The 14,514-nt window shown below is 35.1% G+C and overlaps 1 protein-coding gene across 3 annotated transcripts in view; it reads right to left on the reverse strand.

The window, feature by feature from the left end:
• The window catches only part of ZNF385B (zinc finger protein 385B), a 417,184-nt gene that overhangs the window by 354,995 nt on the left and 47,675 nt on the right, over window positions 1-14,514 (reverse strand). The gene's annotated exons all lie outside the window — the stretch shown is intronic.

Raw genomic sequence — 14,514 nt, forward strand, 5'->3', positions numbered from 1 at the left:
TTTTTAAAAGCTGGCTATTTCTGCTAGAGTCAGTGTTGTATTCCTTTACATTAAAATCTGCTGAAAATTAGTAGATGAATTTTCATCTCCTCTTTAGGCATCTGCAGGAACAAATATTCCATTGATTAAAATGTTGAAATATTGGTATGTAAAAAGCATGTAAGTTATTTTTCTTTTTACCAGTTTCTTGCTTGTAGAAATTTATAATAGAAATATTAAAATGGAAAAACTCATAGTCAGAAGAACTGGATGAAACCTTAACTAAACTGCTAAGTAGCTGAATGACTTTAGGCAAGTCATTTCACTTCTCAGAACTTAGTTTTCTTACAGTCAAGTGGAAATAATACTACCAATGCCAGAGTACTATTGTGGGAAAAAATAATTATTTGAAAGCAATACATAGACCCCAAAGCATTCTGCAAACTTAAAGCATAATAAGCAGGGAATTAAATGCTGGTTTGCTAAAATCCAATCTCAAAGTTTTAATTTGTTTGTTTAAAATGATGGTAACGTCAACTGTGAATGAGAGTTTTGCAATCATCCAAGCGGCAGTCCAGAAACTGAGTTTTTGCCTGAGCAGAACTCAGTTATAAATATCTGTCTTTGGATTTGACATTCAATTCTGAAATGAATCGAACATGCTTCAGAATTTTAATCTGACATCCAAGAGCTAAAACTCTAAAAGCAGATAAAACATTTTCGAAAAAAGCAACCTGCTAATCTCAAGTGACTTTTAATTCCATCTCTGATTATTCAATATAGAAAATACATCTTCAGATAAAAACCCATTTCTGAAAATTCATCTCCAAAGCTTTTACGTAATCTAAGTTGGAAATAAAATGTATCTATATTTTATATTAAGGGAAAATAAAACACTGAAATTAATCATTTTTTGAAAATATTTTAAACAGGCATAAACTTTGTTAAAGAAAGAATATTATATGACATAAACTTTGAAAAGTGATTCTGCAAATAATAAAGAAATGGGAATAAATAAGAGATTTATTTATAGTTGCCCTTTTTGGACACTACAAATCATATCCATTAAAATTGTTCATTCTTGCCTATGAGCTCTGAACATGATTTCAGTTTGAAATCAAAGCTGAGGAAATTTGCCATTCTGCTTTTAAATGGATATCTGCTTTAGGGGTTGCACATTGAAGGCGTATACCTAAGTTCACATGTAAAAATAAAAATATATATTGTATATAGAATTTTTAGTTCTGAATTTTGCAATTGCCTATTATTTTCTTCTTTTCAATTAAATCTTGCATGCTGCCAATACTTGTATGTCTAAGCTACCAATCTAGTTATGAACACTCACTGGGGGAGGAAGAGCAGAGGAGTTTAGCTATGAAAATTTTCAAACACACTCAGAAGCAGAGAGAATAGGTCAATGAGCCTCCACATATCCATCACTCAGATTTAACAATATAAAGAATTTGCCACATTTACATCATCTCTTCTTTACTGTTTTGCTGAAGCCTTTTAAAGCAAAGCTCAGACTTCAGACACACTTCAGCTTATATCTCTTAAAAGGATAGACAATTTCTTACATAACTACAATGTTATTTCAACCATTCTAAAGTTGCCAGTGGTTCCTTGATTTCATCTGTTACCCAATTCATAAGCAAAGTTTCCTAATTGCTTCAAAATAGTCACCTCAGGGTGGTATGTTCAAGTTAGAATCCAAACAAAGCCTACACCTTCCATTTGGTATCCCTTCCTTTCTTTCAATACATATTTCTTCAGTGTCTATTTCTTGCTAGGTGCTTTTGCGTTTATTACCTAATCTCAAAATATCCTCAGGAGGTAATGTGGCAAATATAGGCACTTTTCTACTAAAACTTGTGATTTCTCCTTCATACTATGGAGTTGTTGCTAGGAAGTAGCTGCTCACGGAGGCCTTGCCAAGGAGTGATTATATGAACCATAATGATCAAGGTTGATCTAAAGTATTTTCCAGTGCTTTAGACCAAGTTTCTCCTGGTCTGGGGTAGAGATAGGCTCCAATGACAAATGTTCCCAGTAACTTCCCCTTACCTAGATGTACTCCCTGCAACGTGGAATGAGGGCATATTTGTTGGTGTACACATCCTCCCAAGACAAAGTTCCCAACTCCCTGCTCTGTGCTAAAGTGCCATGTCACATTTCAATTACATAACTTCTAGCATTTTATTGTAGTCATATCTATCTTCAACCCATTACACAGTAAATCCCAATGGTAGAGAAATTATGCCTAATTCAATTTTGAACCTCTAGGGCTTATCACAGCACCTGCCGTATAAAAATTTGTAAAATAAAAAATGAAATGGAACAATTACACATCACACTTTTAGAGTGTGATTTAAGAGGCAGGCATATCATTTTTCTGAGAGAGGTCTTCTAATGCATTTACACAAAATCACAGCACTGTGGAGGAACTAAGAAATGGAAAGTTGCAATATACAAAATTACAGAATGTCTGACAGAAACAAAGGGTGGCAGAAGGAAAGAGTCTGAGAAAATTTTATACTTTCAAGTAAGAAATTGCTATGAAATACTAAAATATAAAGCAAACCAAATTGTAGTTAAGATATCATAGATCCATCACTTAATCTTTGCATGGGAACATCTCTGGTTGATTAGCAGTTAAGCTATTTCTCAGTATTACCAGGGCTGAAATAACGTAATTCAAATCAATGTTTAACAATCTTTATTGTTTAAAAAGCCTACCCCAAATCCTTTACACTTCAGCTTAAGCATATTTCTTATTTCATCAGAGGTAAGCAGCTGGCTGCCATGCTAACCAGATCTCTTTATATACTCTGAGACCCTCCAAATATGTACTGCTTATTCCAATCTTTAAAATAGACAGCCCTCTTCACACTCTTCCTTATGCATCCTGTTGGGCATGTTCGTTTATGTAATTCATCATTTTAAATCATCCATTTAAAATGCTACATTCCTTAGCTTCACCTCTTTCTAAGCCCCTTCTGTTAATGTCTCCAGTCCCATTTACTACATTAATTCCTTCCCCCTCTCAAATTCACTTTCTGCTCTCTACATCTTAACAGAAGGGCTATTTTAGATAATAATTTACCCTACATTTCATCCCTTCATTTGAAGTATCCAATGATAAAATTAAAACAGTCCCAATCAGAATCATGAAACCAACCTTAAAACAGTCTCCATCTGTCTTGGGAAGATTTGCGTTGCTCTAGATGTGTTGATGAATTTTTAGCACAAATTAAACCTCACAGACTCATTCCTTAAGTATTTCTACAAGTGTTCTGTGTTCTACCATTATGTCACCCTCTGATACTTTAGAATGGTACAGCTGTTTTGAAGCTGAATGACAGCGATTCAAACAGGCATGCTTACAACTTACAAAACTAGAGGAAATTTCTGGGAGGTAAAGTGACTGGTCCCAAAGAAGGAGTGTTCTCCATGATACTATGCTGCTTGTTATAAGGTTTGCTGTTCTGCTTTCTTTTACTGCTACCCAAAAGGTTTGGCAGATAAAACTACTGGTAAAATGGAACTTAAAATAAAATGTCTTTGCCAGCCTTAGAAACTAACAGTAAATTAAAAAAACGCAATAGCTAAGCCTTATTTACATATCACTGACTACATGTCACGTGCTTTAACAGTAAATTAACTCATTCAACAGTTGACATATTCAATCTTTAGAATACTGTTGTGAGGGAAACATTTTTATCATCCTCATGTTACGATGAAGAAACTGAGGCCAGAGAGTTTAAGTAACTTGCCCAAAGTCATACATGATTTGGATGAAATTAAAATTCAGAGAATCTGGCTTCAGAGTCAGTGTTGTTCATCATGACCTTTATTATATTATAAATAGTTCAGTAGATTAATCTTTGTGACACAGGGCATATGTCTTCTAAGGTAACACAGTTTTAGTAAATATGAACATTTCCACAGTAATGTTTCGTTATACTTAACAAAAAAACAGACAAAATAATCAGCATGGTATTAATGTGCCACCCATGGGAAGCAATAAACTGCTGAGACCATTTTTACTAGTGCATGACTATATATGCCTGATTTTGAATAAAAATGTTTTTAAATCTAAAAAACAGTCTTAATATAAACATCAGCTGTTTATATAAAATTATTTTAAAGACTCAAATAATGTTTAGACCAATTCTCTTGTCTAATTAATGGAACAGCTCAGAGGTAGAAGCACAATATTATAAAATAAGATTTATAAACTGTGCGTGATATTTTGCACATTATCATTATTTGACCATGACCAACATACATGTTACAAATCTCAATGGACAGAACAATCAATCAGCAAATATCAGTAGCATTTACTGAGTGCAAAGCCCTGGACTAGAGTCTATAAAGCATCAAAGAAAGATAATTCAGATGTAAAGAGGCTCAGCCCCTTTCTTAAAAAAAAAAAATACAGCCAGTAACAGAGCATCTGCTAAGAATTAAATATCCAACTTAGTTGGGATCTTTCGATTATAAGAGTAAAAATTCACTCAGGTTGTGCTACACAATGGAGATTGATTATAATCCTGTATCTGGAAATAAGAAAGACAGGAGTTTCCACCACATAATTAGAGCACCCAAGAACTCAACTCAGGCTTGGAGAGACAGAAATGGGTTCAAGATTGGAAGGTCATTTGGGATCCAAAGCAGCTCTGGCAACTGTGTTACCAACACAAGTCTGTTTATCCGTGTTCTGCTTATCATCATCTTTGCTTCTCTCCAACACTGGTTTTTGTTTTCAACTGCTTCTCTCTCTGTGTGTATCCAAAGGGAACCTTACTGTCAGTTTTGCTACTACCATTATTGCTGGGCTGAGCTTTCTCACAAATACCACCTTCAGCATTACCAGAAGATGTACTCACGTAGAGGGAAGACCTCTTCACTTGACCTACACCTCCTGAAACCATGGAGCCACTATCAACACCTGAGGGACTCAAAGACTCAAGTGCTTCTAAGACATCTGGACCAGTGTTAAGAATACAGCAATTAGAATGCCAGTGGGATTGCTCCAGTTTCTTACTCAGAGCCTGATTTCCATAACATGACATACACAGTCTGTGGGAGGCAAGATATAATATGGCATAAACGTTTTCATGATCTACAGGAGCCTGAATGGAGCAGTGGGGGAGAAGGTACTCTAAAGGCATATTATCTGTGTTCGAATTTAACTCTGATGCTTACAAGGTATGTGACCATGTGCAAGTTATTTAACCTATCTGTACCTCAGTTTCCTTGTCAAGAAAATTGAGATAATAGTAGTCTCTCCTTCACAGGATTGTTATGAGGATAAAAGAAATAAATCATTCAAAGAGCAGGATGTGCTGGGCACACAGTGAGCACTTGAATTTTAGCTATTATTTTCTTACTACTTCGAACACACCTTATCAACTATATCCCTTGTGACTCCACAGCACAAAACTCCTATCCAAACATATTATGCTCCTTTGTGCCTCTGTTCTTACCCACTGCCTGGATCTTCTTCCCCTAATACTTTCTAGTGAAGCCCTTCTCATTCCTCAAAGTTCAGAACAAATTTCCTTTTGGAGCAATGCCCTCTGTCATTGATAATCTCTAGAGGGGCTTCCAACAATTCCTCCAGTTCAATATACTCATGACACTCTTCTGATCAAGAGGTGGGCAATTTAATTCCCTCATGTTGAATCTGGCCTTGGGACTGGCTTGGACTACAGAACGAGGTGAAAGTGACATTCTGGAACTCTCAAGCCTAGGCCATAAGAGAATTCTCAGTCTTCACTTTCTGTTCTTGGAACCTGGCCACTGTACTAGGAAAAAACCATGCCATATGGAGAGGTTATATGGGGGGAACCAAGGCATACTGGTTAAACAACCCAGATTAGCTCCCAGCCTATGCCAGGACCAACCATCAGCCATGTGAATGAAACATCTTGGATGGTCCGGCCCAGCCAAGTCCCAAATGAATGCAACTCTAGGCATCATCACATGCTCAGTAGATTTTAGCCCATAGATGTGTAAGGCATAATAAAATGATTGTGGTTTCAAGCCACTAAGTTTTGGGTTGTTATAGCAACATGAAACCAAAACACCATTCATGAAACTCCTGGACAGGGTAGGTATTTCTTAGATTAAGCTCTCATAATTCTAATCTGTAACTTAACAAATTATATTATTATAATTATTTCTTTTTATGTCTGTGTCTTCTCCTGGTTTCAAGGCGTGGGTTTGAATCCCAGCTATAGGTTTATGTGGCAAATTACCTAACTTGCCTGTGCCTCTTAGTTTCCTTATTTATAAAATGGAAATAATGAGAGTTCCTACTTCATAGGATCCAGTTAAGGATTAAATGAATATGTAAAAAACATAGAATGGTGCCTGGCATTCAGTAAGACCTATATAATGGTTGGCTGCTACTGCTGCTGTTCCTCCTCCTTCTGCTATTATAAAGACACAGTAACAAAGGCAGTGTCATTTTACATAATGGATAGACAAAGAGGACACTGGAGTCCTACAATAAATAGTGCTTGGACAATTAGCTCTCTAACTTATTATGCTAGACATAAAAATAAATTCCAGAGAGAATTTTGCTTTTAAAACACAAAAACTTCATAACATTTAGAGGAAAATATGGGAGAGTATCTTTAATGCTTGGCTTACAGGAAAAAATATCTTAAACCTGATGTAAAAGCAGAAATCATTAAGGAAGATTATTAAATTTAACCATACTAAAAATTTTAAATTTTGTACCAACAGACAAAAAAATGCCATAAAAAAATGTTAAAAGACAAGCCAGAAACTGGGAAAATACATTTACCCAGATTAATGTCCAAAATATGTAAAGAACTCATTCTAATTAATAATAAAAAGCAAATAACCCAATACAAAATGTACAAGATGATAAACAAGCTATTTGCATAAGGAAAAACCAAACGTTAATAATATAATAAAATTCTAAGACAACATGCCCCTCAATTTTAAATAATAGGATATTTCATGCTTTGTAATTGGCTCCTTGTCTTCTGCCTGGGTCTTCAGCTAGTCATCTTTTGAATAAGAAGAGGGAGAAGTTGGTGAGGCAGGGAGGTCACGAAGGGAAGCCTAGGCTCCCCCAATCCCCAGAATTTTTCCATCCCGGTCTTTGCAGATAAGGCTGATTAGAGCCGTTAACCTTTCAATAACGTAACCTGATATTTTACATCACTAAATTTTTACACCCCACTTATCACATCTTGGTAATGTTTTGTAACACTGACATCTTACTTAAGGCTCAACACACTTGTAAGACATTCTCACATGTTAAGTCAGAAAAACCCCACAATGTTGGTATGATTATTATTCCTAATTTGTCAATGAGCCACAAAATGGTGGCAAGCCCAAGGTCACCCAGAAGAGTCAAGATTTAAAACCAAGTTATCTGGCTTTTACATCCAGCTCTTAACCCAATACTATTATTGCCTCCAAACATATGATACATGAAAAGATGCTCAATCTGACTAGTAATCAGGGAAATGCAAAATTGCAGAATTCAATTTCACACCATATACAGAACGACAGAACATTTAAAAGTCTAACAATGAGTACTATGAGGATGTAGAGCAATGGCAATCCATACGCTTCTAGAGGGCTTATAAATTGGTACTATCAGGAGGCATTTGGAAGATATGTATTCTTAATGACAGAGCAGTTTCACTTCTAGGTATACGGTTGAGAAAATACTTGCCAAGGAAATAAAGAGAGAAATGTCCGTTTCTACCATGTTTGCATTGGTAAATAGATATGAAATATTATTTACATTTATATAAATGTCTATAAGTGAATGATTAGATAAATTTGGTATGCTCACACAATGGAATGCTATTCAACAGCTGAAATGAATAAGTTGAAACTACTAACTACTAGCTGTATCATAGATAAATCCTAAAATTATAATGTCAAATTAAAAAGTAAATTAAAGAATAAGGCTGGGCACGGTGGCTCACATCTATAATCCCAGCACTTTGGGAGGCCAGGGTGGGCAGATCACCTGAGGTCAAGAGTTCGAGACCAGCCTGGCCAACATGGTGAAACACCGTCTCTACTAAAAATACAAAAATTAGCTAGGCGTTGTGGCGTGTGCCTTGGGAGGCTGAGGCCAGAGAATCGCTTGAACCCAGGAGGCAGAGGTTGCAGTGGGCCAAGATCTTACCACTGCACTACAGCCTGGGTGACAGAGGCAGACTCCATCCCCTCCCCCGCCCCTCAAAAAAAGAGTAAAAAAAGGCCAGGTGCGGTGGCTCACGCCTGTAATCCCAACACTTTAGGAGGCCAAGGTGGGCGGATCATGAGGTCAGGAGATCGAGACCATCCTGGCTAACACGGTGAAACCCCGTCTCCACTAAAAATACAAAAAATTAGCTGGGCGTGGTGGCAGGCGCCTGTAGTCCCAGCTACTCGGGAGGTTGAGGCAAGAGAATGGCCTGAACCCGGGAGATGGAGCTTGCAGTGAGCTGAGATCGCGCCACTGCACTCCAACCTGGGCGACAGAGCGAGACTCAAGAAAAGAAAGAAAAGAAAAGAAAAGAAAAGAAAAGAAAAGAAAAGAAAAGAAAGAAAGAAAGAAAGAAAGAAAGAAAGAAAGAAAGAAAGAAAGAAAGAAAGAAAGAAAGAAAGAAAGGGAGAGAGAGAGAGAGAGACAGAAAGAAAGAAAGAAAGAAAGAAAGAAAGAAAGAAAGAAAGAAGAAAAGGAAGGAAGGAGAGAAAGAATACAGCAGGCTACCGTTTATATAAAGTTAAACAACATACAAATATCATTTATAATATCGTATATAATTATTTTTGTTTGTTTGTTTGTTTGTTTGTTTGAGACGGAGTCTCGCTCTGTCGCCCAGGCTGGAGTGCAGTGGCGGGATCTCAGCTTACTGCAAGCTCCGCCTCCCAGGTTCACGCCATTCTCCTGCCTTAGCCTCCCCAGCAGCTGGGACTACAGGCGCACGCCGCCACGACTGGCTAATTTTTTGTATTTTTAGTAAAGACGGGGTTTCACCGTGTTAGCCAGGATGGTCTCGATCTCCTGACCTTGTGATCCGCCCGCCTTGGCCTCCTAAAGTGCTGGGATTACAGGCGTGAGCCACCGCACCCGGCCTATAATTTTTATATGATACATGCATGCAAAGTAAAGTGCACACTCAAGAATGGAGATCGTACACACTAAATTCAAAGCTATGGTTACCTGTGGAGAGAAAGGGATAAAGCGAAGGCACACAGAAACATCAGCTGTAGCTGTAATGTAGTGCTGGCCTAAAAAAACTAACTAAGGCAAATATGTTGAGGTTTAATAAAATTGGGTGGCCAGGTGCATGGTGGTAAGCTAGTTTGTATACTTGTCCCTATATTTCAAGTATTTCATAATAAAAATATAAAAACAAATGAAGTGTGGTAAAACAGAGAACATTCCAAAAATAAATGACAAAGAGGAGATTTACATATATTTCATCGAAGACCTTTTTTGAGAAACATTGCTTTACAGGAGCATCTGTTACTGTGTCTAGGCCCTTAACTTTGATGGGTCCTACCTCCCTTTAGAGCCTTAACAAAAGAAATTGTTTCTACTACAGCAATAACATTACAGCTTTGCAAAAAAACAACAAAACACATATTATGATTAACAGGAAAATAAAGTCAGTGGCAACATGTTTATGAAAATATCAGCAATGTGTTCCTCCTAACCTGGAAAAATATGCCATAGGACAGACAGATAACAATAAGTGAAATAGATAAATGAAATATTCTTTAACTACCATTTAATAGAGAATTGGTAGTTTCCCCTCCATGTAGAAGAGAAAACATTCAGGATTAATAATTTTGAATCAGGTTGATAGCTGTCAAGCTATGATTACTGCCTCTAGAATATGAAAACATAAAAGCTCAAGGGCAAAGAAAAAAAATCACTTAGTACCCATGTATTAATTTACTGGCCCCTTACTCTGTTCATTTATATTACACCATCTAAGTTTCAGGAAAAAGTAATCTAATCTGAAATTCAGTTACATGGAAGGACGGATCAAGAAGTTATGGCATGTAAAGAACTTTGTCTCATGAAGAGAACTCGTAAAGAGTTTCAGTAAAACTCTCTCTCTTCTATCTTTGTGTTTCTTGCCATTGAATTATGCTCTGTTACCTTTATAGCTTATTCTATTTTGTATATCTTCATATTCACGTGCAAACATAGTAATGCCCCACTTAACTAGTCATTAACATGGCAATCTAAATTACATGAAACATGGCCAAAGAAATACACACATAAGACCCAAGAACAATCAAAATACAAGTCACAGAGTTCTATCATTGAGTCTTATGCTACATACAGTGCTAAAAAATTTAATCATAGATTCAACTACAGATAAAAGCTGTTTAAAAAGACATAAGTATGACATCTGGAAGTATCATTAAAGAAACATGGGAAAAATACAAATTTATTACAGAAATTTTGAAAAACCTAATGGGTCACGTGGGACATGAGCAAAAAATCCATCGTATCTAAATAACTCACAAAAATGCTATAATACTTATGATGATTCACAGTGAATCATGACCCTGAATTATCGAGAAAAAAAATTATATTTATTCAGTATACCTTAAGAACTGTGGGAAAATGACTTTAAGCCACTGATTCTAACATTCATCCAGAAAAACAAATATGTAAGCATGTTCTGAAAAAAATAACATTTGTCTTATCAGTTTTAAGATACAATGTAATGAGATAATAATGAAAAGAGTGAGGTAATACCACAAAAATAACCAGACCAATGGAACAGAATTATCTTCAAACAGAAAGATTGATATATGTCAGTAATCTTTGAAAAGGGAACATCAGGAGTCAATATGTAATTATCTAATAAATGTTACTGAAATACTTGGTCAACTATTTTGAATATTGTCTTCTTAGGGGAATTTATAATCTCATCTGAAACTATATATCAAATAAATTCCAGATAGGAAGAGCTTTTAAAAAAAATTTTTAAGTGATTGTTTTATAAAGGAAGGATGTTAAGCATAGAGCAAAATGACTTCAAAAAGAAGAAAAGAAAGACAATTTCAAAATGCAAATACATTTTATAATTATAAAAGTAATTTGTGAGAAATTCTGAAATCTTAAAATCCATATAAAAATAAACAAGAAAGTTTGTTGATTTTCCTAACAATCAAGAGAAAATATTGTTACATTTCAGAATATATTCTTTATTTTTTTAGTATGTGTTTATATACATTGACACAAATATATATACAAAAAAATCACAAAAATAATTTCGTGAATGGGATTGTAGTTGCCTTGTAATTTAAAGTTTTTAATTTCTACATTAAGGAGTGCGTTCCATGTAAATAAATATGGATCTACATTGTCATCATCATCATCATCATTTCCAATCACTACAAAATATCCTATTCTATTAAAATATCTTATTCTATTAAAATAAAACTTTTGGAAGTAAACACAAATAAAACCAATTTTCTCTTTCAACTACTGGTGTAAAAGTCAATTTTGGTTGTTTTCTCTTCCAAGATGGTGGAATAGAGGCTTTTAACATGCCTCGGCCTTTTGGAAATAGCAAGATAGTGCATAAAGATTAAGTGAGCTTTCATTCAAGAAGGAAAATGGGAATATAAGAAGTCAAACTGTCTCTCCTCACTGAAGATATGACTTTATACCTAGAAAACCCTACAGACTCCATCAAAAGGTTCCCAGAACTGATAGATGACTTCAGTAAAGTTTCAGACACAAAATCAATGTAGAAAAATCAGTAGCATTTCTATACATCAATAATGTTCAAGCTGAGAGCCAAATCAAGAATGCAATCTCATTTACAATAGCCACACACACAAAAATAAAATACCTAGGAATACATCTAACCAAGGATGTAAAAGATTTCCATAGTGATAACTTCAAAACACTGCTGAAAGAAATCAGAGATGGTACAAATGGAAAAATATTCCATGATCATGGGTTAGAAGAATTAATATTGTTAAAATAACCATACCACCCAAAACAATCTACAGATTCAACATTAATTCTATCCCACTACCAGCATCATTTTTCACAGAACTAAAAAGAACTATTATTAAATTCATATAGAACCAAAAAAGAGCCCAAATATTGAAAGCAATCCTAAGCAAAAAGAACAAAGTCATAGATATTGCATTACCTGACTTCAAACTATACTATATGGCTGTAATAACCAAAACAGTGTGGTACAAAAACAGATACACAGATCAATGTAACTGAATAGAGAACCCAGAAATAAAGCTGCACACCTACAGCCTTTTGATCTTTGACAAAGTTGACAAAAACAAGCAATGGGAAAAGGACTCCCTATTCAGTAAATGGTGCTGGGATAGCTGGCTAGCCATATGAAGAAGAATAAAACTAGACCTCTACATTTTAACATGTACAAAAATTAACACAACATGGATTATTTAAATGTAAGACCTCAAACGATAAGAATCCTAGAAAAAAACCTAGGAAACACCATCCTGGACATTGGCCTTGGGAAAAAATTTATGACTAAATCCTCAAAAGCAACTGCCACACACACACACAAAAATTGACGAGTGGGACCTAATTAAAATAAAGACCTTCCGCACAGCAAAAGAAACTATCAACAGAATAAACAGACAACCTACAAAAGGGAAGAACTTATTTATAAACTATGCGTCTGACAAATGTCTAATATCCAGTCTATAGGGAACCTAATTGAACAAGCAAAAAACAAATAACCCATTTAAAAATGGGCAAAAGACATGAACAGACATTTCTCAAAAGAAGACATACAAGTGGCCAATAAACTATGAAAAATGCTCAATATCACTAATCATCAGAGAAATGCAAATTAAAACCACAATGACAACACTATGTTACACCAATCAGAACGGCTATTATTAAAAAGTCAAAAACCAACAGGTGCAGGCGGGGTTGCAGAGAAAGGGGAATGCTTATACACTGTTGGAGGGAATGTAAATTCGTTCAGCAATTGGGGAAAGCAGTTTGGAGGTTTCTCAAAGAACCTAAAACAGAACTACCGTGTAACCCAGCAATCCCATTACTGGGTATCTAGCCAAAAGAAAATTAATTCTTCTACCAAAAACACTGATGTACTCACATGTTCATTGCAGCACTATTCACGATAGCAAAGACATGGAATTCAAACTAGGTGCCCATCAGTGGTGGATTGGATAAAGAAACGCGGTACACATACATCATGGAATACTATGTGGCCATAAAAAAGGAATGAAATAATGTGTTTTGCCACAATATGGATGCAGCTGGAGGCCATTAATCTAAGTGAAGTAACACACCAACTGAAAACCAAACATTGCATGTTCTCACTTATAAGTGGGAGCTAAACATTAGGTACTCATGGAAATAAAGATGGCAACAATAAAAACTGGCAACCACTAGAGCACAGAGGGAGAGAAGGGGGAAAGGGTTGACAAACTATTGAGTACTATGCTCAGTACCTAAAGACCTTACTGAATGACTCAGTATGTGAGTCATTCACGTACTAGAAAGTATCAAAAACAAAGCACATTTATATATTTTCGAAGATTATGTATTTATTTTACTTTCTTTGAAAGCTAGTAAAGTTTGATTTTTTAAATAATTCTTAGTCATTAATATTTCTTCTTTTCTAAGTTATTCCTTCATGTTCTTTGATCAATGTTCTATTTGGAATTTTAAAAATTGATTTGCAAGAGAGCTCTCCTATAATATTTACAAAATCAATAGTTTCCATATTTTTATAACTATTTTTTCCTGCTTGTCATTTGTATTTTATCTTTGTTAATTTTTATTGTGTGGAAGCTTTCAAATTAGTCACATTTAAAAATATTTACTCTAATGGTTTCTACCTTTATTGACGTACTGATAAAGATCTTCACTATCTCATGATTATATAAATATCTACTTACATTCTTTCACATGCTCTTATGCCTTTTGGGTTTTTTAACATTTGAATCTTAGTCTACTTGAAATTTATTTTGGTATGACATATGAGAAAGAATTCTAACAGTGTTTGCCCCCAGATTTGGACATCTGTCCCCAATGTATTAAATACCTTAAACATATGCCAGTTTATCGTATTTACTTGGGTCTATTTTGGGGCTTCCAATTTTGTGGACAATTTAATTTTAAATTGGTCATTTGATTCCTAAAATTTTTAATTAATAAATGCGTGAAAGTAAAAGGCAGAAAACTGGAAAAAATTATTACAGCCACTATGACAGACAAATGGTTGACAACATTAATATGATAAATCATACAAGTCAACAAAAAACTACCAAATCGTCTTCGGGGAATGTGGAAGATGGGTAAAGGATAAGCAGGGAAAATTCATAATAGAAAAATAAATGACTACTGTAAACATGGTAAAGTGACATTCACCATATAGTAGTCAAATAAATATGTTTAAAAAATTAGATAACACTTATTAAATTGTCCAATTAGCAAGGACTGTCTCATAAAGCAACTTTTAAAATCTCTTTAAAGTTAAGAATCTCAGG

Source organism: Gorilla gorilla, chromosome 11 (genome assembly GCF_029281585.2).
Source record: "Gorilla gorilla gorilla isolate KB3781 chromosome 11, NHGRI_mGorGor1-v2.1_pri, whole genome shotgun sequence".
Lineage (NCBI taxonomy): Eukaryota > Metazoa > Chordata > Mammalia > Primates > Hominidae > Gorilla > Gorilla gorilla.